Consider the following 26,130-nt stretch of genomic DNA (forward strand, 5'->3'; position numbering starts at 1 on the left):
CAGCGGGGGTCAGCGTATGTCACACTCCTGAACAGATGGGTTTTTAAATTTTTCTTGAACTGGGTAACACCCTGACTGGACGCAGATGCAAAGGGAGAGCGTTCCAGGCTCGGGCCGCCACTACAGTAATAGACTGGCCACCCAGCCTTGCACGCCTATACCGAGGAAGGGTCATTTTGAGCAGCGTGGATGACCTAAGAGCTCTTGTAGGTACATAGAGAGTGAATCTCTTCTTCAGATAGACCGGACCATGGTCATGAGTGGCTTTAAAAGCAAGCACCAGAGTTTTAAAAAGGATGCGTTGCGGTACTGGGAGCCAATGAAGGCTGGACATATGAGAGCGGACACTCTTCCATCTTGGGACATTAAACAGAAGGCGAACAGCGGCATTCTGGATGATTAATAGCCGATTGACTAAGTAGGCAGGAATGCCGCTAAACAGGGCATTCGCATAATCCAGCCTTGCTAAGATAAGTGCTCGGGCAACAGTCTCCTTAGCCTCTCTAGAGAGCAGTGGGAAAAATTTTCTGAGCATTCTCAAAGTAGCAAAACATGTCCCAGAGACTTTCTTTATGTGGTCCTCAAATTTCAGATCCTATGTTATGCGCTATGTCATGCGCTATTTTATGCGCTATGCTATGCGCTATGTTATGCGCTATGCGCTATGTTATGCGCTATGCTATGCTATGCGCTATGTTATGCGCTATGCTATGCGCTATGTTGCGCTATGTTATGCGCTATGTTATGCGCTATGTGCTGTGTTATGCGCTATGTTATACGCTATGTTATGCGCTATGCTATGCGCTATGCTATGCGCTATGTTATGCGCTATGTTATGCGCTATGTAATGCGCTATGTTGCGCTATGTTATGCGCTATGTTATGCGCTATGCGCTATGTTATGCGCTATGTTATGCGCTATGTTATGCGCTATGTTATGCACTATGTTATGCGCTATGTTATGCGCTAAGCGCTATGTTATGCGCTATGCTGTGCGCTATGCGCTATGTTATGCGCTATGTTATGCGCTATGTTATGCGCTATGCGCTATGTTATGCGCTATGTTATGCGCTATGCGCTATGTTATGCGCTATGCTATGCGCTATGCGCTATGTTATGCGCTATGCGCTATGTTATGCGCTAATGCGCTATGCGCTATGTTATGCGCTAATGCGCTATGCGCTATGTAATGCGCTATGCGCTATGTTATGTGCTATGCGCTATGTTATGCGCTAATGCGCTATGCGCTATGTTATGCGCTATGTTCTGCGCTATGCGCTATGTTATGCGCTAATGCGCTATGCGCTATGTTATGCGCTATGCGCTACGTGTTGCGCTATGTTATGCGCTATGCGCTATGTTATGCGCTATGTTATGCGCTATGTTGCGCTATGTTATGCTGTGTTTTGCTATCCTATGCTTTGCTGTGTTTTGCTATCCTATGCTTTGCTGTGTTTTGCTATCCTATGCTTTGCTGTGTTTTGCTATCCTATGCTTTGCTGTGTTATGCTTTGCTGTGTTTTGTTATGCTATGTTTTGTTGTTTTACTATGATATGCTACGCTTTGTTTTGCTATGTTTTGTTATGTTCTGCTGTTTTGTTCTGCTGTTTTGTTGTTATGTTATGCTATGCTATGTTTTGTTTTGTTTTACTATGCTATGTTTTGTTTTGCTATTCTTTGTTATGCTATGTTTTGTTTTGTTATGCTATTCTATGTTATGCTATGTTTTGTTTTGTTATGCTATTCTATGCTATGCTGTGGTTTGTTTTGTTATGCTATTCTATGTTTTGCTGTGTTATGCTATGTTTTGTTATGTTCTGCTGTTTTGTTATGCTATGTTTTGTTATGCTATGATTTGTTATGCTATGTTTTGTTATGCTATGTTTTGTTATGCTATGTTTTGTTATGCTATGTTTTGTTCTGCTATGGTTTGTTGTGTTATGTTATGCTATGTTTTGTTGTTTTACTATGATATGCTATGTTTTGCTATGCTATGTTTTGTTTTGCTATCCTATGCTTTGTTTTGCTATGTTTTGTTATGTTCTGCTGTTTTGTTGTGTTATGTTATGCTATGCTATGTTTTGTTTTGTTTTACTATGCTATGTTTTGTTTTGCTATTCTTTGTTATGTTATGCTATGGTTTGTTTTGTTTTACTATGCTATGTTTTGTTTTGCTATTCTTTGTTATGTTATGCTATGGTTTGTTTTGTTATGCTATTCTATGTTTTGCTGTGTTATGCTATGTTTTGTTATGCTATGATTTGTTATGCTATGTTATGTTATGCTATGTTTTGTTGTGTTTTGCTATGCTGTGTTTTGTTGTTTTGCTATCCTATGCTTTGTTTTGCTATGCTTTGTTTTGTTATGCTATGGTGTTTTGTTGTGTTTTGTTATGTTATGCTTTGTTGTGTTTTGCTATGCTGTGTTTTGTTGTTTTGCTATCCTATGCTTTGTTTTGTTATGCTGTGCTTTTGCTATCCTATGCTTTTGTTTGGTATGCTATGCTATGCTGTGTTTCGTTATGCTATGCTATGTTTTGTTATGCTATGCTGGTAAGGGTATGTGAGGGTGTGTGTGTGAGTGTGTGTGAGGGTGAGTGAGGGGGGTGAGAGGGTGAGAGGGTGAGGGGGTGTGAGGGTGAGGGGGTGTGAGGGTGAGGGGGTGTAAGGGTGAGGGGGTGTGAGGGGGTGAGAGGGTGAGGGGGTGTGAGGGTGAGGGGTGTGAGGGTGTGGGTGAGGGTGTGAGAGTGTGTGAGGGTGTGTGAGGGTGAGTGAGGGTGAGTGAGGGTGGGTGAGGGTGAGTGAGGGTATGTGAGGGGTGTGAGGGTGAGAATGTGTGAGGGTGAGTGTGTGAGGGTGAGTGTGTGAGGGTGAGTGTGTGAAGGTGAGTGTGTGAGGGTGAGGGTGAGAGGGTGAGAGTGTGAGGGTGTGAGGGTGAGGGGGTGTGAGGGGTGTGAGGGTGAGGGGTGTGAGGGTGAGGGGTGTGAGGGGGTGTGAGGGTGAGGCAGTGTGAGGGTAAGGGTGTGTGAGGGTGAGGGGGTGTGAAGGTGAAGGGGTGTGAAGGTGAGGGTGTGTGAAGGTGAGGGGGTGTGAAGGTGAGAGGGTGTGAGGGTGAGAGGGTGTGTGAGGGTGAGAGGGTGAGTGAGGGTGAGGATGTGTGAGGGTGAGGGTGTGTGAGTGAGGGGGTGTGAGGGTGAGGAGGTGTGTGAGGGGTCAGGGGGTGTGAGGGGGTGAGGGGGTGAGGGCGAGTGAGGGGGGTGAGGGCATGAGGGTGAGTGTCTCCAATGAATGTCGCTGCTTCGCCTTCTTTGAAAATGTTCAGTGCTGCAAATAGAGCATGCCCCCTAATTATCACAGCATGAGGCCCCAAAACGATAATAATCACAGCATGGAGAGAGGTGCCCCACGCTGCTGGAGCACTCAACTGCACATTAATTATAGTTGAGTGCTCCAGCAGCCTGGGGCGCCTGTTGACATGCTGTGATAAGTGGGGTCTCATGCTGTGATAATTGTTGCAGCGCCTGAGGAAGTGGAGACTCCTGCTGGGATAATTGGTCTTGTCCTCAGGAAGTAGAGTTTCATGCTGGGATAATTGGTCTGGCGGCGCTTGCGGTGCCTGACGTCCAACAAACGTGCACAAGCTGCTCAACCTTGAAGCGCTTTCACAGACCTGGGTCGGCTCGTGCCCAGGTCTGTATCGGGCTCGTTCACAGCTGTTACTCCCTTGACAGGGATGAAGGCGGCTATAAGTCTCGTTGGCGGCAGCGCTTCGCGCTGCAACGCCAGCGAGACCTAAAAAGAGAAACGGAAAGGTTAAAATATTTATTTTAACAACGTGCGCTAAGATCCAGTATCTTTGCTAACATAAGCAGACATATGATTAGAAATAATATGATCATCATTGTAACAATTCCATAAAACACAAAAGGAGAAATCATATTACAATGATGGTGAAAATAGGTACTATAGTGCCTAGTAAATCACCCTCCCTAGCTAGGAACTATGGGCCAGATGTAGGTAATTCATATTTACCGACTCTTAAATACCGAATTTTACCGATTCGGTATTTAAGAGTCGGTAAATATGAAGGGGGGAGATGTAGGTATTACAGATTCTGTAAATACCGAATCGTTAAGATTCGGTATTTACTGAATCTGTAAATACCGAATCGGTATTGCCCATTGATTCCTATGGGCCTTGAAGCCCATAGGAATCAATGGGCAATACCGATTCTGCAATTACAGAATCGGTAAATACCGAATTTTGCAAGGGTGCAGGGGGTGTCACTTTGACACCCTCTGGCACCCCAAAAATAGGCATGTGCGCCATGTGGCACACAGACATGCCCTAAGGGCATGTCTGTCTGTCACATGGCTAGGTGTGCATTCACACATGTGCATGCACACCTGAATTCGGTATTTTAACACCCAATTGGATTGGGTGGTAAAATACCGAATCTGAAAGGCCTGCGGCACTCAAAGATGTGCTACCTACATGTGCTTTTACAGAATCGGTATTTTTACCGAGTCTGTATTTACCGATTCGGTAATTTTACCGAATCTGTAAATACAGATTCGGTAAAATACCGATTCTGTAAAGCATACTCCTACATTAGAAAACCCTAATACCGGTCGGAAACGGCCGAAATCGGCCGTTTCCGACCGGTATTAGGGCTCCTACATCGGGCCCTTAGTTTTATGAACTACTAGCTTACCCGTCGCGCGTTGCTGCGATCTCCGAAGAAAGGAAATTCAAGGAAACTCGTTATGATAACATTCAGTTTACATTGTGTCATTTTTATTGAAACTTATTCATTTTAATATGGAAAACATTTCAAAATTTCGTTTTAATTCTATTTATTTATTCGAGTGCTTGTGGATACACGATTTTTTGTTTTTCGTCTTGAGCGTACAACAGTATTCAAAAGAATATGAGGGCCCTCGGGGTCCGATATTTAAAAAATGTTTATGCCAGAAACGTTCGCGGGGGTGTACTCAACAACTTCCCAAAGTTTCCTGGCGATCGGATGAATGCTGTTTTAATTCTATTTATTTATTTGAGTGCTTGTGGATACACGATTTGTTTTTTTTTTGTCTGGTGCGTACATCAGTATTCGAAAGATTATGAGGGCCCTGGGGGGGCCGATATTTTAAAAAATGTTATGCCAGAAACCTTTGCGGGAGTGTACTCAACAACGTCCCAAAGTTTCATGGCGATCGTAAGAATGGGTTTTAATTCTATTTATTTATTCGAGTGCTTGTGGATACCCGATTTGTTGTTTTTCTGTCTGGTGCGTACATCAGTTTTAGAAAGTTAATGAGGGCCCTGGGTGGCTGATATTTTAAAATACATTATGCCAGAAACCTTCGCGGGAGTGTACTCAACAACTTCCCAAAGTTTCATGGCGATCGGATGAATGGTGTAGTAATGCATAAAGGACAAGCAGACAGACAGACAGACATACATTCGTTTTTATATATATATAGATAGAAGGTCTCTTAGGCCTGTTTGGTGGACCCCCATACCTCTAAGATCAGCAGGGATGAATCACATCAGGATCTGCAAAAGCTCATTCTTTCTGGAAACGGAATTCTTCCAAGTGCTTGAAATCATGCCTACAGTGTGATATTAAAGGCGCCAGAATCACGTTGGCTTGCAGCTGCATATATGTTATGGCTAGAACGTGAGCCGATCAGCCCGGACAACAGCTACCTTGTTGTGATAACCTTTAAGGCTTTAGCACTCAGTGTGCAGACTAGAGTCACGATCTAAGTCTAGGAATGCTGCAAAAACAGCAAAAAGGAAAAATGGTGTTTAAACTTCTAATAAGCCTATGCTAACTTAACAGTGTGGATAACAAGGCCCAGCCCACACTACACCCTCCCTTGATCTGAGAACAGACAATAGCGGGGGCAATTTTTAGAACACAGAGTTCAAGTTCAAATGAGACAGAACCAAGTTCAAAAGTTCGCCAAAATGGATAATTGGGAGTAAAATCTGAATTAGTAACCAAAAATTTTTTTGTAAAAACCAACAGGGATGTATATTTGTCAAAACACATGTAACTTATAGAGTTAATAAAAGTTACAAATTGAAGGGACAAAGGCCATCATACCAATACGTGTCTATAAAGCTTAAAAAACATGCCACTTCAGTCCAACAGCGTGTAGGCACAGTACGTTGCAACCGCCTCCAACAGGAAGTTGTTGTTGTCGTCAGTGAACATTTCAGCCATCCAATTCAGCAATGGAAAAGAACACACATGTTCTTCAACAGCCGGAGCCTCTAGCACCATTAGAGGACAACTCGGGTGTTCTTCGAGATAACTGCGTGCCAGAAAGTCATGGGCTCCAGTCCATATGTTCCAATTGCCCAGGACCCTAAGAGCCGCTGCGCAGGCCATAAACCCGACTCCAGAACGATCTAGTTCATGAGCAACTAAGGGACTCATTAGTAGATCATAATCCGGGTTAGGAGACACTGTGTTGCAGAGACACAAATCCAGGGCCCATTCAAACCTGGAATCCAGGTAGTGGATAACTGGCTGCATGCATGTAAAATACGAAAACCGGAAAGATAAACCATACGCCACACTCAGAGTCGCCAGAGGTAGCGATCCATGGTATCCAAGCATCCGGTTATGAAGCAGGAGCAGCTGGGGTAGAACGTTGTGGGGCACAGAATATGCTACCATTTTCCAGCAAGCAAATTAACAGCAGTATGCCGGCAGCTAAGGCAAGAATTAACGGGAAACCGCCAAAGATGCTGGAAAAAATAGAATGTGAACATGCCGGTATCACACCAAATATAGTCTGGAATTAAGTGACAAGGCCAAAACTTACTACTTTAAAAAAGTGTGCCAAGCCTTCAGTCAAAGAGGCATTAAAGATTGTGTGAATCAACGCCCCAAAATGCAGGGGGAGATCTGTGTTTAATAAAGCGTGTACCTCGGTACGAGTATTAGCCACGTGAAGGACGAATGTTTCACGGGCAGATGTAAGGGCGACTTCCTTTTGAGACAAAAGCACTCTTATTTGACTCATCTTGTTGAACTCTGCTTTCAAGGTCGGAATAGAAGGCCAGATGGATAAATCAAGCTTCCCATGTGGAGGAGGAAACAGCACATTCTTACAGCAGACTACACAGTGGAAAACAGTCACGATGTATGGAATTCCTGCCAGCATACCACAGCAATCTTCATTATTTAATAATAAATAACTACTGTTTGCTAATAACGTGAAAGTAGGTGCAATAGCCGGGGCGGGTGTACCTTTTAAAATACAGGCCAAATTTGGTGCTTCCAGATTGCAAGAACCGTGCAATTGTATATTCCTTCAGACCAATGGGTGATCAGGTGTGGATGTGCAATTTTCACCTTTTAAATAAACTTCTTTTCCATCCCTCAGACACCTATAGGTTAACGGAAGAGACCAAACTTCATGGAGATATGCACTACCTAATGGTTCATACAGCGTATAGGCACAGTACGTTGCAACCGCCTCCAACAGGAAGTTGTTGTTGTTGTCAGTGGACATTTCGGCCATCCAATTCAGCAATGGAAAAGAATACACATGTTCTTCAACAGCCGGAGCCTCTAGCACCATTAGAGGACAACTCGGGTGTTCTTCGAGATAACTGCGTGCCAGAAAGTCATGGGCTGCAGTCCATATGTTCCAATTGCCCAGGACCCCAAGAGCCGCTGCGCAGGCCATAAACCCGACTCCAGAACGATCTAGTTCATGAGCAACTAAGGGACTCATTAGTAGATCATAATCCGGGTTAGGAGACACTGTGTTGCAGAGACACAAATCCAGGGCCCATTCAAACCTGGAATCCAGGTAGTGGAAAACTGACTGCATGCATGTAAAATACGAAAACCGGAAAGATAAACCATACGCCACACTCAGAGTCGCCAGAGGTAGCGATCCATAGTATTCAAGCATCCGGTTATGAAGCAGGAGCAGCCGGGGTAGACCATTGTGGGGCACAGAATATGCTACCATTTTCCAGCAAGCAAATTAACAGCAGTATGCCGGCAGCTAAGGCAAGAATTAACGGGAAACCGCCAAAGACGCTGGAAAAAATAGAATGTGAACATGCCGGTATCACACCAAATATAGTCTGGAATGAAGTGACAAGGCCAAAACGTACTACTTTAAAAAAGTGTGCCAAGCCTTCAGTCAAAGAGGCATTAAAGATTGTGTGAATCAACGCCCCAAAATGCAGGGGGAGATCTGTGTTTAATAAAGCGTGTACCTCGGTACGAGTATTAGCCACGTGAAGGACGAATGTTTCACGGGCAGATGTAAGGGCGACTTCCTTTTGAGACAAAAGCACTCTTATTTGACTCATCTTGTTGAACTCTGCTTTCAAGGTCGGAATAGAAGGCCAGATGGATACATCAAGCTTCCCATGTGGAGGAGGAAACAGCACATTCTTACAGCAGACTACACAGTGGAAAACAGTCACGATGTATGGAATTCCTGCCAGCATACCACAGCAATCTTCATTATTTAATAATAAATAACTACCGTTTGCTAATAACGTGAACGTAGGTGCAATAGCCGGGGTGGGTGTACCTTTTAAAATACAGGCCAAATTTGGTGCTTCCAGGTTGCAAGAACCGTGCAATTGTATATTCCTTCAGACCAATGGGTGATCGGTGTGGATGTGCAATTTTCACCTTTTAAATAAACTTCTTTTCCATCCCTCAGACACCTATAGGTTAACGGAAGAGACCAAACTTCATGGAGATATGCACTACCTAATGGTTCATATCTACCTATGGCATAGTGTTTCATGCATGCTTCAAATTTAAACAGCAGAAAAGGTAGCATTATTAACCTGTGGATAAGCCACACAGCATAATTTGTCTCAGCCACTGAAAATGGTAAGGGTTCTAACTTTTCAATACGCAAAAGCGAAAACGTGGCATCTTTCATTGACATAAATTGTGGTTTAACAGTCAGGTTAAATGGTAAAAATAGCAAAGAAGTGTTCATATAGTCCCAAGGCACTTTCCCGGCCTTTACCGTTTGTACAGTCCATGCAAACTGCATAATAGAACGCAATTGATTTTGACCATGGTACAAAATTGAGACTTCATCTTGCACAATATCAACAACAGAAGAAACAATATTATCTAATGTATGAATTCCAGAAGAAAGTGTGTTAATGCTATTATCTACAACTGCAAGCTTGATCAATAGCACGTAACCTAGAAGCAACTTCAATTTGGAACAGCTTCCAGACCTCGTTGTAAACTGCATAAATCCATCTTTTGGACCTGCCTGTTGCAGGACCTTTCACAAAGGGCCCGATTCACAGAACTAACTTAAGACAAAATCCTAAACTTACTACCATTTTCGTATTCACAGAAGGCACTTACTCATTTTGGTATTCACAGAAGACACTTACTCATTTCGGTATTCACAAAAGTTAGGAGACCTAACTTTAGGACTCCTAAATGCCTTCTGTGAATACCGAAAGTCTTAAAGTTAAGATTTTTCTCAGTTTAGTAGTAGTAAAGTTAGGACTCCTAACTTTAGGAGTCCTAAATGCCTTCTGTGAATACCGAAAGTCTTAAAATTAGGATTTTTCTCAGTTTAGGAGTCCTAAAGTTAGGAGTCCTAACTTTACTACTCCTGAACTGTGAAAAATCCTAATTTTAAGACTTTGGGTATTCACAGAAGGCATTTAGGAGTCCTAAAGTTAGGACTCCGAACTTCTGTGAATACCGAAATGAGTAAGTGCCTTCTGTGAATACCAAAATGAGTAAGTGCCTTCTGTGAATACAAAAATGGTAGTAAGTTTAGGATTTTGTCTTAAGCTCGTTCTGTGAATCAGGCCCATTGTCATTAAATCAATGGCGTCAGTCAATTTAGATACATGGAGTTTAACTGACGCTAAGGTGGAATGTTGGAGCCAGGACTGACATAGCTTGCTTACAGAGTAGGTAGTGACAGAATGGTCATTAGCAAAATGGGGATCAACCTGAACTTGTGTATAGCCAGGGGTCAACCCCAGAAAACGATGCTGGCTTGAATCTGCACTTTTTGGCATACTAGCCAGCCTTTGGGATCCAAACTGGAAATGTTAAAGGATGTATTATATAACAGAGTCTGTAAATCATTAAGGGACCTACTGGTCTGATTATTCCAATTGGAGTATTCTCCCAAATCAGGAATAGAGGGAGCATTTAATTTTTTAGACGTAGCCAATCCAAAGCAGGTGGTTTGTGAAATAGTCGAATTCAGAAACAACATATGGTTCGGGATGAGACATGCACAATGCAAAGCCTCAGTGCCTTGCACTTGCCAACTTTTAGAACCCCAAATGGATTTAAGATCAATAGTATCTCTCCACAGCTCATAGCCCCCTAAAGCCAGTTGCTCGATAAAGGACTTCGAATTCAATAGTTTTGTGTGGGTAAGTCTAACTTTGGAAGAGGACTTCCCAGTCATCTTAAAATAAAATGCTTCAGGATTTGATTCATTAAAATCAGTAAAGTAAGAAAACTTTTTCAAAAGAGTTTTAGAGCTGCCTTCAACAGGAGCGGGACAATGTTACTATTGTGTGTAATTAACCACATTTCTAAATGTGTTTGCCTTGTGCAGAAAGTGATTGCCATAGTGTTGGTAACAATACAAATCAGCATAATTAGCAGAATCCAAATACAAATCTTCAGCATCAAATGCAGCATAATATTTCAAATCAGAAAACAGAGCCTCTATGGCTTGGACGTCCCAATCATCAGAACTAAGATTTTGTTTAACCACATTCCCCATTGAAACACGAAGTACATTAGGGACATTATTAACCTCTGTGGGACCGTGGATTTGTAATTTTACAGCATCCCATACATTCCCATCTAAGACAGGCCAAGCAGTGATATTCACAAAAGTCTGGTCCCTCTTCGTTCTCTGTGATGAGGAGTGGGGTGCCAAAGTTGCAGCAATTAGTCTAATTGTAGTTCTTTCTTTAACATAGTTTCCATTCACAAAACGGAAAAAATACACCACAAATCCAATCGACATGAACAAAAAAATTGAAAAAAGCACCAGACAAATGTAAGCCCAGGGGGGAATTAAAAGATTTATTTAAAACAAGCAGCAAAAATCGAAACTTTTGAAGGGGACTTTGATGTTGTAGAGTTAGTGGAAAATGAAAAACGTGATTGATTAGCCACACAAGTCTCTAAATCGGGCTTAGAGAAGTCTGTGGTATAAGCGTATTCAGTAACATCAAAAGGATCATCAGCAGGAGGATTCAACAGAGGATTCGTAACTGTAGTCATCTCGATGGCAACATCAGACCCGGCAGCAGGTGTCGGAGCCAAAACAGAGTTTCGCATCATAGCTGGACAAGAGACAGCAGGTGTCATACTAAGAAGAATCGGCCACTCTGTGTAGTTTGACATTGTCAATAGAGATGTACCTGTTTTCCTTTCGACCAGGTAGTGGAGGTAAAATGACTGTTCTTGTACCCTGCATGCCAAGCACAGGAACTGGAGCACGATATGAGGGACCAAACTCCTTTTTGTTTGCGACCTTTTCTCAGACCAATTCACCAACTTGGGGTAGCCAGCCAACTACAGGAATCTGCAACTCAGCATCTGATGTGGAGGGCAAATGTTCCTTTGCAAGACTGTCTCTAGTCTTTTGTAGTTTCTGTAAAACATTAGAATGTTCATCTACGTCAAAGGATGCTGCCGACACCGCCATGCCTAGACCCTCAAGGTCCGGAACAAACATTTTGATGCCAAGGACCATTTTGTAAGGGGTCTACCCAACCAGAGACCTTCTAGGGAGATTATTAAGTGCACGCTGAACACTATTGAGGTGGGTGAGCCAGTTCCGGCCTGTACCTAATACCCTAGCTGTCAAGGATTGCTTTAAGTCACGATTCATCTGCTCTAAAACACTATTGCCCTCAGGCCAATATGGAGACGAAAATTTGACTTGGACCCCAATGAACGCATGGCATCCTTGTATGCTTTAGAGGCAAACGCTGGACCCTGGTCCGAATGGAAGGTACCACATGCAAAAATTCCCACAAAGAAACGCAAATCCCTTACGACAGTTCGAGAATCATAACTCCGTTGGGGCCACAGCCACACAAAGCGTGAGCACGAACCAACTGCACCTAAGATGTACTGCGTTCTCACTATCTGTGGCATATCTCGCTGTTACAGCAGCAACTTTCTTCTTCTGAAACTGGGGTCTCTGACGTGAAGAGTCGTCCTTGCCTTTACCGTCAGTCTTCCGTCAGTCTTGCGGGGTGGGTCTTGCTTCGCACCTCTCCCCAGGCCGCCTTCTCCTCCAGCGGTGGGTGAGACCGATGAATCCTGCAAAGAGCGAGGAGAACGTTGTTCAGGAACATGAAAGCGATCAGGTGACTTAATCGTAGCGCGGTCGCGCAATTCATAAGTACGCTCAGTAGACACAGGTATTGGCGAGGCAGAATGGGACCCCTGTTTCTGTTGCTTTTTCCCCTATTTTTTATTTTTAGTCCAAGTCTGTTTTGGACCTGCGGGGCGATCATCTTTGTCAGACTTCGCCGCCTGTGTTTACTTTTGCACTGCCTTAGCAAAAGGCTTAACACCCAAACTATTACGGCCAACGGTCTTATAAGCCGCCGTGATAATTCTCGGCAACTGAGGGAGTTTCTCTGCATCTGAGACATCGCACAAAGCATTCAACACCTGGAAGCTTACAGCATCTCCCTTAACGTTAGCTAGGACGAGATCGGAAACTACGTCAAACACTCCAACAAGTCTCATTCCCAATGCAACAGCCACCTCTGGTCCGGGCTCATCCTGAACACGCTTAATGATCGAGGGTAGGACAGACATTGACAGGGTGCCGAAGCATTTTGAATACACTGCTGCAAAAATCATACCCCATGTGGTACAGCCAGTCACTTCAGGTACTAAGTCTTTACGCAAACTAATTGTAAGAATCATGTGTTTCTCCACAGGAGTCGTATTAGGAAATACTGCCTCCTGTTGGTCAAATTTCTCGGCAAGCCAAAAAGGCATTTCATCCTTATCTTGTGGACGCTTGCCCATAACCGCATTAACCATAACGGGACTAAGCTTCAACCCGTTCGGCCCTACTGGATGCGCCACAACACCAGGGCCCCCACCTGGTATGTTGCGGGAAATGTAATGAACCAAAGCCCTAATAACCGCTACTGCAGAGGTATAAAGGGGCCTCAATTCAAGTAAGGGACATTCCCGTGCACGCTGGTGCGGGGTAAATCCAGCCAAAACAGGCCAAGAAGCGCCTAGAATGGACAAAGGACCTAACCTAATTGGTGTTAGAGGGTGGGGAAGGGAGCCATCAAACCAAACTCCGCGCTGCCAAACAGAAATCGGAACTTCCTGTGTCATATAAGGAGTGTACTCCGCAGGCAGGGCAGTGGGAGTGTATGTATAAAAAAATACATTGGTATCTGCATTGACTGCGGGAAACGTAACCCATAAGTAGAATAGCTCAAACGGGTAAGCTGCGTCTACACTTACAACAAAAACAACTGCCATGCCTTCCAAGGCAACGTTATAGCCTTTTAAATGAGTATGGACCACCATCCTACTATGCTGCGGGATGTCAACGGCCATAATGACACAGAAAGAAAAAAGAACAATGCAATGAAAATATCACAACTCGGTAGTAATTCAATAGAAACCGTTTTTAAAATATCAAGCTTGAAAAGACCTATTTAACTATAGGTAGGTTTATCCGTCATCACTGTCAACTGGAAGCAATAGTGAGGGGGTCTTGGACTGATATAAGCACTACTCGAGAGTCTCACAATAAGACCACAACGTTGGGCGCCATGTCGCAGGATTTCTGCGCCTACACAGAACTGTGCACAGAGACCCAGGACCTCAGTGAATTGTGTTGTACCAAACAAACTCACCTCTGTGCCTAGAAACCCAAACCAGCTAGCATCAGTGTCTCATTAGCTCTTCGTCCTATATCAAAGGAACCAATGATTAAACAACCTAGAACATACGACTTAGGTTATACTCAGGAATGGTGGGAAGCAAGAACACTCTTTGGTTATACTCTCATACCAGTCCACAACAGGAGTAAAAAAGAGACACGGAAAGGTTAAAATATTTATTTTAACGACGTGCTCTAAGATGCAGTATCTTTGCTAACATAAGCAGACATATGATTAGAAATAATATAATCAGCATTGTTACAATTCTATAAAACACAAAAGGAGAAATCATATTACAATGATGGTGAAAAAAGGTACTATAGCGCCTAGTAAATCACCCTCCCTAGTTAAGAACTATGTTTTATGAACTATAGAAGGTCTCTTAGGCTTGTTTGGGGGACCCCATACCTCTAAGATCAGCAGGGATGAATCACATCAGGATCTGCAAAAGCTCTTTCTCTCTGGAAACGGAATTGTTCCAAGTGCTTGAAATCATGCCTACAGTGGGATATTAAAGGCGCCAGAATCACGTTGGCTTGCAGCTGCATATATGTTATGACTAGAACGTTAGCTGATCAGCCCGGTCAACAGCTACCTTGTTATGATAACCTTGGAGGCTTTAGCACTCAGTGTGCAGACTAGAGTCACGATGTAAGTCTAGGGATGCTGAAAACAAGCCAGTCTCATGTGAAGCATTTCACGCAGCCTAACTTCCAACAACATTTATATGCAGTGTCGTGTGCAAAAGCAGCAAAAAGGAAAAATGGTGTTTAAACTTCTAATAAGCCTATGCTAACTTAACAGTGTGAATAACAAGGCCCAGCCCACACTACAGCAGACTGTCACAAGCACCAGTGTTGACAATTATATGCTGGTGGCCAGCAACGGAAACCACTGGCTCAAATTAAGTACTGTTTTCACCCAAAACCGAAAATCAAGCGTTTCAGAACTTGACTGCTGAGATACTGTAGACGGAGGAGTCCAAAACTCCCTCACAGAGGTGTGATGGGTTGTTAACTCAGAATTCATTAACACGTATAACACTCCATAAATCATTGTCCAGTCAGTCCTTTTATTTTTCTAAAGAAAAAGTACTTTAATGAATGCAAAGCTAAATACTATTCATAGACTCACACATATGTACAAAACAGTATACTAAAAAATAATCATGATGACAGTGAGTATAATGTTTTAAAATCCCTCCTTAAGAGAGCCCTGCAGATAACCAATGCAAAATTAACCCCACAGATTTTGACATGGTAGATCACAATCAATCATGAAGCCTACTGTCTATGGAAAGACATAAGGCATGTTAAAACATAAGCCGATTTGCTTTACCAGAATTATATTTGCCAGACATTATTAAAATTCAGGCCCACCGGCGTTGGTAAATAGTATTCATAAAAATGCATATCTCAGCACAAACACATATTTCTCTGTTTGAAATTTGCTGCCTAGCAACCTCTGACAATATAGAACACCAAGGGTCAGATTTTTCAAGGCTTTGCACCCATGCAAATTCACGAAAAGTGATTAAAACCGGCAGAGACGTGGTAAACTATTTACTTTCCAATGCTAGTCTTTTGTTGTGCAAGAAAGTTGCTTTAAAGTAATGTAAATGATGCTTAGCGGTACTTTGCATTATTTTCAGTGGCTTCTGGTATCTGCGGGGGGGATCGGGGGCATGTGCGTGCAAAATATTATAAAACATAAATAAAACTGATCTAATGCGACATCCTCACTCCGGACCTCTTCTCTGCAGGAACTGGAACCGGATGTTGGAACTCCCTGCCCAACGCAATATGTGAGCTGCAACCTGATTGGAGGGAGCGGCCTAACTCGGTGCTCCACAGTGCAAACTCAAACCCAGATCTTTTGACTGGGTGTGAGTGTTTGATTGGTTCAGATGCTCCGTCCATCACCACCTCCTTTTGTACCACAGTGCACTGGAGGCATGCACTAACTCTCAACCCAGCTGTTTTAAAACAGCTGGGTTGAGAGGTTTAAAGTACGGTAGAGAGGTTTAAAGTACGTATGTGTGGCTGTCTGTCGCAGGAGCCAAAGAGAAATGACACTTTAAACAATGCATTAGACAACCGAGGCATGCGTTAACTTCGAACACTGTTTTAATTCCTCCAAACGTAATAAACTTTGCATATGTGCTTCATTGTACTGCATTCATACAATGTCTGAAAGGTTTTTAACCGCATGCGTGTGGCCGCTTTTCCCATGGTATGCGGCATTTTAAAAATTACCGCGTTACATGACGAGCTCAGCTCGTCATCAGCACACGGCAGGTAACGCTGATGACGAGCTGAGCTCGTCATCAGCATGGAAGGGGTTAAGTATTTCGTACAGGTTTTTGTACTTGAAGGATACCCCTCCATTGCAAAACCTGAGCTAAGCATCACATGCACATTTTCGCATTATGGTGCAAAGGTGTATGCGTTGCATTAGGCAACCTGCAAGGATGCTGAGAAAGAGAGCAGCATCTCTATATCCAAATAGATTTGGCACTGTTCTGCTCTCTCCTAGTGCAACAACGTTGGTTGTAGCGCTGTTTTGTTAGATTTTAGTAAATCTTCCCCAAAGAGTCCCACACTCTCTAGACTTTCACTCAAGTAAATCACTGAGAGCTCTTGAGCTTTGCCTAGCCTTTCTTTGATCCTTGACCCCAGAAAACATGGGGTGCAGTTGGTTTCCCTGCCCTATAAGGGGCACTCCACAATTCCTGGTGACCTCCAGAACTTTATAATACAGTCTGTGGTTCACCTTGTATTCCAGGGAGCACTAAAGTAAATATATATAATTTTCGGGCTACTCTTTGACCTTATTGGATGTGCCTGTAGTTCACAGCACTTTTGAAGTGGCCAGTTGCTGTAGAGGGGTTTCCTTCAATCTTTTTTTTCTTTTTAAAATGTTTATTCACCCGCTGGCATTTCGTTACCCAAGAGGGGTGCCACTATCCCTTCTGTGGGGCACCTACATACACTTTCCACAAGGGATGCAACAACTATGTTTCCTTTAGCTCCCGTCCTGCCACTGCACACACTCTTCAGTGTTGGGTGGAAGGGACAGCTATTATTCTCTCTCCACAGACGAGAGCATGGGGAGCAGAGAAGGTGCGTGATGGTGCTTCTCAAGTATGGGATGACCCTGCTGCATAATGTCACTCTGGTTAGGCCTGGCGGGACCGTGTTTCTGGTTTCCCCGCCTCTTCTTTACGACTACTTTTTTGAGAAATAGTGCTAGTGTGCTAGCAGTCCCCTGGTGCACCCACACTCTTTAGAGGATCTAAACCAATCCACTGGATGTGGTTAGGATTTTCTGTCATGGTGGTTTCCTCAGCCCTCCAGGCACAGGAACACTCACAAAGTCCTCCATGAGTGGGCTCTTTATTTTAGGATGTCTCCAGCCATGGTGCACTATGGTACATGGATTTGCAAGGGTTTCATTTACCACTTGCGTTTGGTGATGGGTTTCAGCCACCTTTTCCAGCTTTTCTGGGCTTCCTGACCCCAATACCTGGTTGATCTTATTTCTCTGTACTTTTTGCACAGTTGCTTTTACCTTGTCTCGACTTGTTCCTTCTGCAGGGGACCTACATACACTTTTCACCAGGGATACAACAATCATGTTCCCTATAGCTCCAGTCCTTTCCTGGCACACACTCTTCAGTGGTGGGTGGGAAGGCCAGCTATTGTTTTCACTTCACTCTCCACAGACAATGTAATTGGGAGCGGAGAAGGAGCGTGATGGTGCTTCACAAGTCCGGGAGGCCCCTGCTGCATGAAGCTACTGTTGCCAGGGCCGGGGGCAGGTGGGCCCCTTGGTGGGTACCTGTTTCCAGTTACTCCCACCTCTTACTAACGAGGACTTTTTTGAGAAATATTGCTACTGTACTGACGGTCCCTTGGGCACCCACTGTCTCCAGAGGATATGAACCAATCCATTGGATGTGATTAGGATTTTCTGTCATGGTGGTTTCCCCAGCCCTCCAGGCATGGGTACGGGAACACTTACAAAGTCCTCCATGGGTGTGCTCTTTATTTTAGGATGTCTTCAGCCATGGTGCACCATGGTGCATGGATTTGCAAGGGTTTTTTAGCTGATTGCTTTTGGTGGTGGGCTTCAGCTACCTTTTCCACCTTTAATGGGCCTCCTGACCAGTAGACTTGTTTGATCTTATTTCTTTGTACTTCCGGAACAGATGCTTTTTTCTTTTCTAGACATGCTCCTCCTGCAAGACTCTAGAAGCACCTTCCTTTTCTGACTTGTATGTGTGCTGAACTTTAAAGCACACATACAATGAAGGAAAAGGGTTAAAGTCATTCCATGCATAGTATTTTGCACAAAACCTATGCTAGACTCATGGGGACACCCTTGCACTATGGCGCAAAGGTGTCTATTTGCAGTACGGCAGCTGATTTCAGCGCTAGGGCAAGAGGAGAGTGCCATATTTCTGTAAATATGGTGCTCTCCTCCTCTCTCCTTTTCACGCAGCACAGCATTTGTGGCAGCTGCACTGTGTGAATAAGTGCTAAATCTTGCCCATAGTGTTCAGATTGGCCAAGGGTGCTTTTTTCTCCTTGGGCCAATTCACTCCCATGGGAGGCACACTCCCACGGACGTGAGCGCTCTGGTTGGTGGCCCAAAATAATGTTGCTGACAACCACTACCAGATTCTCGGATGTAGTTCCCTGTGCTGCTTTTTTTTTTTAAGTATATGGGGGCAGGGTAAGGATACTGTGCCCTCCTAGGCCCTTTTTGCCATGATCCTACAGGACTCCCTGGGACTCAATCCCCTGAGGCAAAATTAAACAAAAAAGGGGAGGGAAGCCGCTCGGCCCCCTTCCCTGAGCCCTCAAAGGCCCGGGACCACATACGTATCCGCATCCATATCAAGTTGCCGAGTCCTAAGATGGCGACCCCAGTTTTCCTCCAGGTTGTGGCCAGCCATTCACAATGCGCACTTAAGCTTGCGGATCTGCAAAGCCATCACAGCATGAAATATACATAAATCTTGAGCTTTAGGGTAATGTTTATCATTTTGTGATACAGTGCAACACAGCAAGACACTTTGCTATGCTGCATGAAAGGTAGAGGGTGGGAATGTGCCATATCTTACAACAAATGGAGTATTCTTGCTCTCTCCCTGTGCTGGAACACTTTTGGCTGTGTAGCACCAAAGCAGGCACCCTAGTACCATGGTTCAAGGATGCCTGCAAGGCAGGCAGGGAGGATTTTTGTGCAGCAAGGGACACAAAAATAATCCTTTTTCCTCTTGTGCAGGACAAGTAGAAAGAGGAAAAAATGAGGAGAAATAAAGACATCCTTGGGCATCTCCGTTATGTCATATGCTGGTGATATGCAGGTGATTTTGTCACTCAACAAGAACTCTTTTAAAGTAAAATTTTAAGAACTGTCTCTCTCAACTGAATCAATTGAAACTACTTAAAGTACAACTCTGAGAAAACAGAAATCCTGCTTTTTGTAAATGTAATCAAATGTCTGTCGTAGGCTGGTGGCTGAACAATACCTCTAAGCCTCTTCGGCTCGCGAAGTCTGCTATTAATTTAAGGATCATAGTTGACAATGACCTGTCTTTAAGTCATCAGGTGTTTATAGTCTCAGAGACTTGTTTCTCTCTGATTAAGTCCCTGAAAAATGTTTTTGACTTCCTACCTTTAGCGGCAAGAAAAATGGTTGCTCATGCCTTTATCACTTCAAGATTAGAGTATTGTAAAGAGTCTTTACAAAGGTGTGTCTAAATACTAATGAAGAGGCTCTAGGTTGTCCAAAATGCAGCAGTTAGACTTCTATCAACAAACGTCTGCAGATACCTACATTTAGGTTAGAAACTAGAGGTGGTAGGTCCATCTCCCTACTGGTGGCCAAGGCCCGGAATCGGCTTCCCCTTTCTATTAGATTAGCTGGAAACTATATGATTTCCAGAAAGCTCCTCAAACTTGGCTTTCTTTTCTGTCATCCCTAATTGGTTTTTCCTTTCGACAGAAATCTTTGTCAATCACTTATACTACAGGTCTTCAGCGCTAAGGTGCCCTATTCCAGGGTGTTTGTCTGAGCTCTATAAATACCTCTTTTAATTTTTAATTTTCATATTTCTTCTCGTTACGCCTCCCCTGGTGGTATTGTCAGTGATATCCAGTCCATCTGGATGCAATGATTACACCAAAGCTGTAAAAAACAAAAAGTGGGCCAAACAGTAAATGACCTCTGTACACGATTCAGGAACCACAAATCAGCAAGAATTAATAATAACATGATCAGCCTGTTGCCAATCATTCTAACGTTGTGTATCATTACCTATGAGATTTGAAGATTTTCCCTGTGTAACAGGCCTTAAAGGAAGAACTACTAGACTCCTGAAAAAACGACTGGATGTACCGTTTAAAATCACTTCATCCAGATGGACTGAACATCACTGACAATACCACATGATTACAGCATATCTCAAGAGATCTCAGGACTGCATTGATTCCACATGAGTCCATCTATTTGAGTCACTGCATTTTTTATATAGCTATATCTATCATATCAAATATATATATATATATATATATATATATATATATATATATATATATATATATATATATATATATATATATCCGTTCCACACTCCTACTGATCGGCTCTGAATACCGATCCGACAAACGTAGGTACAGACCACAAACAGCGCTCAAGATATCTTCAAAAGGTGGTTTATTGCTCCCTTGTCACCAGCATATATATATATTTCCCGATGAATTGTGACGAAAGGGACACCCTGCCAGTCGGGTCGGGGCTTGGTGGTGACGTCACCGTCAAAATATTCCATAAGAAAAATCAAGTAACTTCACAATGTGTAAAACAAGCCCTCCAAACGAAATGCAGGAAAAGCAGCTCTTTTAATTTCAGCAGGTAAGTTTAAGTGATTAAGCATTATGCGTTTCGAGCTCAAAGGCTCTTAATCATATGCACAAATGAGGGTCACTTGCTTATGGTTTTACATACACAGCGATCTTAAACAGTGAAGAAGGACTTGGAGTGCACATACCATGTTAGGAAAAATGTCACTGTTTAAAAAACATTTCATTATCTTTCCTAGTTCGGGGCCAGAGAGTGCTTAATGTAATCAATAGTCTGATACACTCATTGCCAAATGCACTTTTTTATAGCAATGTCCGAGATTGTTTTGCTCTGGTCCCAATCATCAACTTTTAACAGGACTTCAGTGTCCATCATGCTTTGCAACTGTGATAAAAAAACATTATTGCGTCCTTCTCTTTTTATGCAATTTATCTTGCCTTGATCAATGAAAAAATGAAAAGATGGAACAAAGTGCCTGCCTATCATGCCGCAAAAGGCTCAATTCTGTGTAGTACAGGGAAGCAAAACTCCCCCCATTTCTCCAAGGCTCCTCACCTCGTGTATCCTTGGTTTTAGATTGCCCAAACAGTCACCTGCTCGTTTCTTTACCCATTTCGAAGTGCAAGGGTTAACTACTCATGCAAACCCCTGCTTCCTTGTAAGTGTTCCTGAATTATTCAGCCTGCAGGCCTCTGGTGGAATTAGTATATCAATATATATATATATATATTTTTTAGGTCTCGCCTAAGCCATCGCGTTAGTGAACTGAGAGAGCGCAAACTGACTTAAAATGTATGAGTGCATCACACTTATCTGTAGTAAGCACAAATCATGAGGAGAAATGCCATGAGTGCTAATAGTATCTGCAATTATATTCTAAATGTATAGCTAATATAGAGATTTAAGTAGAAGTGGAACTAATACAGAAATGTGTGACATTATATGATTTTAGTAGATGTGATTATTTCTGAATCCATGTCGTGTAGCTGTTAAAACATAAGATGGTATGTGGTTAAACGCAGAATGTGGTAGGCCTCAGGGCCAGAGCTGCAGAGCTAAAAGGGAAGGTGTTTCTTTTCACGACACAGATTGTATTAATGTTTTGGTCATCGCATTAAATGGGCCATGATTTATAGAAATGTTTACTGAATAATAGAATAAGAATATTAACATGCTAATTAATGAAGAAGTTGAATGCTATAGTCATAATGAGAAATATTGTAGGCCTGAAATGTTTTAACGTTGATTTATACGTACATGTCTGGGCTGAGAAATGTTGCAAGCTTTTTCTTTTTAGAAGTCTATGAGAGTTGGGTTCTTGGCTGCAGATATCAGTCTGCAAAGGAAGAGGGGGGATCCAATTATAAATGAATGAATAGAGGTCTGTTCAGTAGACGGCCTAGACATGGAGGAGGGTTCCGGAATGTTTGAGGGGTATCAGCGGGCCGGAGAAGAGTCTGAGAAGCAAGGTCAACTCTAACGTATGAGGCCCAATACAAAGCATCATGGAAAAAGCCAGAAGCTACACCACGTGAGAGGCGTCTCGCAAGGGGCGTCTCAAATGTTGTTGACTGTTTTGTATTAGGGACAGCACCCCTGGGTGGAGTTAGAGCAGATACCTGAGGACCCTTTAGAGAGCGGATGGGTAGGCAGAGAGGGGTCATGACTGGAGAACTATAGGTTTTCACCAAGAGACTTAGAGTGGGTGACTTCCCTTGGGGGTCATTCACTGCTGACACCTTTGTTAGGTTGGGATTTGGTTAAGTAGGGATACCATCTAGAGCAGGGTAGGGACAGCCTAACCTGTGCGTTTTCCTCCAACCTAAATGAAGGAGAGATATGCGTCTATGCTGATAGCTTTATTATTCTTAGAACTTGTGTTAGTGATTTCCGTTGCTCGTCTGAGGGCTTTCCGAGAGCACATGTATGTAATTGGACCTGTGTATCTCGTGAATCTCATTCTGAGATGCCTGTATTTGCAGCTTATCATATCTTTACAATAAACTTTTGAAGCTAGAAGTTGTTTGTGATCTTTGGGAGCAGAGTCCTTTATTGGGTGAACTAACTTGGAAATGGGTGTACTGTTTTCCTCCAAGACAGGCAACAAAGGTTCAGTCGACCAGATCGAGGTTTAGATCAATAGATATAAGGTATCGATCAAAATCTCGCCCTTTCAGTTGGTAGCTATAGAGGATGGTTGCCTTCTTGAGGACGGTGACCTAGGCCAGGTTAGCTTACCCCAAGGCCCCTAGAGATCGATGATCGGAAGAACAGCCCGCTGAAGAAGATCCGGATGACGTGAGACAGAAAAAGCAGCAGTATCGGTCGAGAGTGAGTATAAAGGGTTATGCGTGTTAGATTGCGGTGTTTTGTATTGTATCTATGTTGTAATGTCTGGCGGAGTTGAATGTCTGTAGAGTGACTGTGGAACAGGTTGTGAGCGCGCGCAACCGGTGGAAATCTTAAGTTCAAGGAGAGCTTAAGTGGTCCGGGTGTATCGGACACCCAGAGTAATTGTCAACTAGTGTGAAGGGGGTCATGAGGTACCATTGATCACCCGAAAAGACCGAGATAGGGGGAACGTAAGAGTGAGTGCGTGAGTAACGGACGCTGGTCGGAAGTTACTGTGTGTGTAAGCAACCTATCAGAGAGACGATAGACATTTCGTCAGTTGTGTTGACAATTACAGATAGACTGTGGACGTACAGTCGAGAGAAGTGACCGCTTGGTCGGAAGTAGTCATTTTTCGGTGTATGAATGGGACGCATGCATAACCGGGAGACGAGTTGAGAAAGGAGGGGTGCTGCTGCGAAGCGGAGAAAAGTGACGTCAGAAAGTGTCGCGCAGTGATTGGCCGACCGGAGAAAGACCGCGCTGTGATAGGCCAGCTAGCAAAAACGTCAGATAGGGTCGCGACGTGATTGGCCGACCGGAGAAAGACCGCGCTGCGATAGGCCAAGCTAGCAAAGCCGCGACAGGATTGGTGGATTGTCATCAGGAAGTAAACAGAGTAGCGAGGCTGGATATTTTGCGCATAATTATGAAGTGTTTTAAATGGCTGAAAGCGGTGTTTAAAAAAGAGAAGCGGGGATCGTATGAAGGGGAAGAAGCCCCGCCGGAGGGTACGCCAGCTCGTTATATGGCAGTGAATGTTGGGCTGCATACGATCCTTTGGATATCAGAGTGGAGTAAGATTACTGAAGGAAATGAGGAACTGACGTTCCCGAAGTACGGGACGTTCAGATTAGAGGTGTTACATCGATTAAAATCAGTCATGACCTCAATGAGACCCTTGCCTAGACCGACCCAGTTTGAAGCTCTTGATGCATGGATTAGGGCAGCGCATGAAAAGAATATGAACAGACGACAAGAAAGGGTGAAACGATCGGTAAGGGCAGTACAGGATGCCAGGTGGGATGCGGATGCTAAAAGATGGAGAGTGCATAACATGGAAGTAAATAAACTGTACCCAGTGTTAGAGGTGCCCGTAAATAAAAGCCCCCTAGAAGAAGATGATGAGAGCGAAACAGAGGATAGCCTGATAAACAGATTATTGACAGACAGGCCACCCCCGTATAATAGAGCAGGGGGAGAGGTCGAGAATAGTGAAGGAGAAAAGGGGGGCAATGCAGGAGAGCATAGACCGCTTCCCAGTTCAGAGTGGGATCCTGAGCCAAAGAAAGAGCTGTCCCAGCCTAGTCAGGTGCAACAGGTAGTCGGGAGGTTTGTGGTACAAAGAGCGCCGGAAACGGAAAGCGCCACATCCTACCCATTACCAGATGCACTACAGGTACCTGTTACCATAGGTCCTATAATATCGATATATGACCAAGAGAGAGCAAGAGGGGAAGAACGGGTACGGAAAGACAGAGAAAGAGCAGAGAAGGCAAGGAGGAACGATACGATTAATTCCCCAAGTCAGATGCCGATACCCAGAGAGTGGAGTACCCCGATGCACACAGCAGGAGACCCAGGAGGAGATCCTGGGGGCCCTAGATGGCCAATGGATCTGAGGGGATCTGGACGAAAATCCTTTCAAGAGCTAAATGAGTACATGAAGCAGTGGGATGAGGCAGTGAAGGCTCAAAAGAGCATCAATGCTGCGGAAGCTGAAAGGGAAAGTCAGGACAGCCGAGCTCGGACTCACTGCGGGGCTGGGGAGAGCAGCCCGGAGTGGGACTGTAGAGGGAGTAGGGGAGTCACCCATTGGGCCCGGAGAGGAGATGGAACAGACCTGGAAAACAGGGGCCCCGGGAGTGAAGGGGTGGCGCGCCCAATACTCAGTGAAGGGGAGAGGAGAGCGCAAGAGTACAGAAACAGCTTTAAGTGTCCACACTGTGTACCTGGCACCAGAGAACTGAATGGGAGTTGTGAGAGGTCGCATCATAGTCCCTGTGATGACGGAAATGAGCGCAGCCCAGGGAATATGGGGAACCAGGAAGGATCGTATCAGATACTGAGCGATACTAGGCAAAGAGGGAGTAGAGAGCAGAGGGAAAATAACAGAGAGGTGTGCGGTGAGAGGAGAGAAGAAGAAGAGAGTGGGCAGAGCAAGAGTAGGGGTAACAGGCCCGTGTTCCATCACCTTCCAAGATCGGATGGCCGAGCATGGGACCTGGAGAGATGGGAGCAAGGGAGACCACCCATTAACACTCCCGAGCCCAAACGTAGAGCTCGAAGTTGGGATGGTAGGGAGACCAGTGAGCCCCCTTCGAAAGACATATTGCGAGCTGAGATAAAAGCCAAGAGACTCGATGTCACCAGTTTAAGGTCAGACCTGGATGACATGGTAGATGGTACCCTGCCTTTAGAGAGAATGGAAATGTATGAACAGGATGAAATACTGTATATGGCAAAGGACATTACTCGAAAAGCGAGAGCAGTCCATGAGAAGTTAGTCGAACTAGCAGGCAAATATATGGTGGACTTGTCAAGAACCAAAGCATTACAGGGTAACCACAGGCTACATTATACAGATCGAGACCTAGATGAGAGGAGAACGATTGGGCTGAAAACACACATAAGGGAACTGATCACTGGAATAAGGACATGGAGGGCACTAGATAAGTGGGAAGAGAGGTGGTCCAAGAAAGGGACCGGCAGGAGAAGCATGATTGGTATGACACCAGGACAGCAGGGAATAGAAGCTTACCCTTTGCGTGAAGTTGCAAATGGGAACTATGTCCATGTCCCTTGGAGTAGGGGAGATTTAGCTGCTTTTACCACCTCTTTCCCCAAATTACGTGAAAACCCAGTGGAGTGGTACAAGCAAGTGGAGAGATTTGTAAAAATCTCAAAGGTCCTATGG

Source organism: Lissotriton helveticus, chromosome 8, assembly GCF_964261635.1.
Source record: "Lissotriton helveticus chromosome 8, aLisHel1.1, whole genome shotgun sequence".
Lineage (NCBI taxonomy): Eukaryota > Metazoa > Chordata > Amphibia > Caudata > Salamandridae > Lissotriton > Lissotriton helveticus.